Genomic DNA, 3,336 nt, shown 5'->3' with positions numbered 1-3,336 from the left:
CCCACAGGAAGCAAGCTAGCCTAAACAACAAATAAGCAATCACAAGAGAGCAAACACACACACTATATGCAAACAAATGGCTCATACAAGGTTGGGCTTTAGTCAAGGGGTCATATCAACCTCGACAAACAAGCCAACTGGAAAGGGTTTTTTGAGCTCTTAACCCTAACATTGAGAGTTAGGGTGAAGCAGATGAAATGGGAAATGAGGGTCAGACCCCATGGCTCTTATCCCTGGCCTGGGAGAGCTTGAAACAATGAAAGTGTGGGAGTCCAGAATGAGGAACTCTATTCCACAATGACAGACTCTATATACAAGATTTTGGGTTTTTATTCAAAGTGCATCAACACATGGTGTGAGCAAGATGAAAGACACAACTGAGTAGCAGGGGATGGATTGCACATCCCTTTTATCTGCCAATGCCTCTTCACTTAGGAGGTCTTTGAAGTACATGGCACAAAGGTAAACAAGCACAAACATTGCCTCTTAAGGAGGGCTTCAGACAGGTGCCTGCCAAAATAACATGACAGGTCTTCCAGACTACATGGAGAATAGGAAGTTACCTAGGTGGTATGCCAACCACAAGCGAAGCAACTCAAACAATGAGTTAAAGCGGCTAAAGTACCTATGAGAAAAACTAAACAATCAGTACTATGTTCAGACAAACAACCAACAGATAATAACAGACAAACAACCAATATACAAAATGCAAGCCAAATGCAACTCAAGTGAGTCCACCCAAGGACCTACAACACAATCAACATTAGTTAAACAAAGCAAAATCAAAAGCTCAAATGAGGAAGCAACATCAACCATGGAGCTAAAGGCTTGATCCTGAAATACAAAAGCTCAAATGTGAGTCTAAACCCCTAGGGCGAAGCCTAGGGTCAAAGATGGAGAAAAAAGTCAAAACAGCAACTAAAACTCAACATAAAGCTCATTTAAACAATCATGAACATGTCCTAAAAAGGACCAAATCAATATCATTAAGCAAAGTCATTTCATGAGCATGAGAAGGCAAAGGCAATTTCAAAGCATGCAATTGAACATCAAGAATCAAAATTCCATATTAAAACAGAAATGACTCAAACAGTTCTGGAAATTTTATGAGCAATCAATATGTCTAACACAATCACCATGCCAAAAATCAGGATCAACAGAACTCAAATGACCTAGAAATAAAATGCACAAGCAAGACATCCAATTGTGTGTCACATATTGTCACACCTAAAGTCCATGTGTCCAAAACAGGGAAGGAAGCATTTCACACAAATCCATCAACATGTTAAGAACCATCATGCAAAATTTCATGGCAATTGGATCATTATTGAGCATTTCACATTAGTTTGAATGAAGCATGGTCCAAATGTATACATGTTCAATCAATTCAACACAATTTAATTTCCAGAAACGATGAAATCCTAAAATCCACACCATAAAATTCTAGACATTCACAGGATCATGTAGGAAAAAACCTGGAATTAATTGGATTATTCTACTATTTTTTAGGGTTTTTTGAATATCATGCATAAAATGAAATAAAAATTGAAGAAAAACATGAAATAATGAAAATGAGTAATGAATGTGGAATTGCCTTCAGCCAGGATCGAAGCGTGGTCCAGCGCTACACACCAAACGACGTCGTTTGGCCAAGGAATTAAAATGGAAAAAAAAGGACAAAATGCTGGAGCATGGAATCGAATGGGGGTTTGGCTCGCTGAACAAAACGACAGCATTTTGGCTAGGGTTTGCAGGCGTGTTGTGCACTGTTCCTAGCGGCAGCTGGTACGGTGGAAACCACCGTCTTCCTCATGAAGACGGTGGGTGAATAGTAGATTCACTCAAATTTTTTTGCAGAATTTTTGAAACTATACATGGTTGGACTCGTCTTGACGTGTAGATCACGAATCCACTAATATTTAATCCTAATTCTTCATAAAAAATGCAAATCGAATGAAAACATGTTTATGCATCAAGACTTTAATTCATCATATCTTCTTCAATATTTGTCCGTTTTTCAAGAATTTTATATCAGCGTGATCAGCAAGCAATGAACTACAAGTCTATGGCAATAAAAACATGAATTAAGAAGCTCGAAAATCTGACCTCTTGAAGCTTCAACAATGGCAGTGGTAGGTTCAAGGCTTGGCAAGCATTCAAATTCACTCCTGTATCACTGCTATAAAGCTTGAAGTTGAAATTGAGGCCTGGAGATGCTTGGATCTAGCTCAATCAACAATTTCCATCTTCATGTTCTTGCTTGGAGCATGCACAAATTCTGCTCAAATTCAATGATCCAATGCTTGATCTACACTAAATCAATACCAGAGAACAAGAATATGGAAGAAAAATAAAGTGTTCTTTGAAGAATTTTTGAATTTGGAAGAAGAGAAATTTTGGATCTAGATCTAGAATTGTGGATTGTGAAAATTCTGTTATGATTAGCTATTTATATGACATGTTAATCCATTTTTTAATCATGCTTAGGCTTGGCTAATTAAACTTTAATGAGAAAAGAGGTGTTATGCAAAATTTGGTTTTTTCACCCCATGCATGCAATCCTACGTGAACAGTAACAATGGCCATGCAATTTCACTTAAAATCCTCTCATGAACATGTTGGAATGGTTAAAAAGTCCATATGATGCACCAATTTTGAATTCATGATTTTCCCTCCAAAACGGACATGAATATGCATATGATCATATGATGAATTTTCATGCAATGTGATGAATGATTTGGAAAGTTCATGTAATGAGAAGGATTATGCAAAAAGGAGCACTCAATTTGGAGTTATGAGTCAAAAGTTATGGCCTTTGGAAGTTCCATGCACACTTGGCAATGATTTGATCATATCTCCTCAACCATTCATCAGATGCTCATGGTCTTGGACTTTTTGGAAATGGGAGAGAAAGATCTTCAACTTTCATGTTGGACAAAATTTCATTTGAAGCTTCTTTGATGTTGGAAAGTCAAGTTGAATTTGGTCCAAAAACTTGCCATTTTTGGAAACTTGAAATTACAGGTCACTTTCCATTTTTGGAAACTTTTGATTTGGCTTCAAAATCTTCAAGGTAGATGTTTGACATGTTGAATAACCCTCTTTGGGACATGAATGAAGTGTCTCAAACCCTTTCTCCACCTCCTAGCCCTCAGTTGACTTGTAGTTGACTTTTATGGACCCCAGATGACCTGAAACTGCACTGTGGACTTTGAGCCTCTAACACCTGGTCAAGTTGCTTCAAAATGAACCTTGGATTCACATAAGCTCTCTCGAACTACCATAGGGCCTTTTTCTCATGAAAATGCTTGGCTCCTTGCACAGAGGAATTCTTCT

The sequence above is a fragment of the Lathyrus oleraceus genome, chromosome 5 (genome assembly GCF_024323335.1).
Source record: "Lathyrus oleraceus cultivar Zhongwan6 chromosome 5, CAAS_Psat_ZW6_1.0, whole genome shotgun sequence".
Lineage (NCBI taxonomy): Eukaryota > Viridiplantae > Streptophyta > Magnoliopsida > Fabales > Fabaceae > Lathyrus > Lathyrus oleraceus.
Note: the sequence above shows the minus strand (reverse complement) of the source record.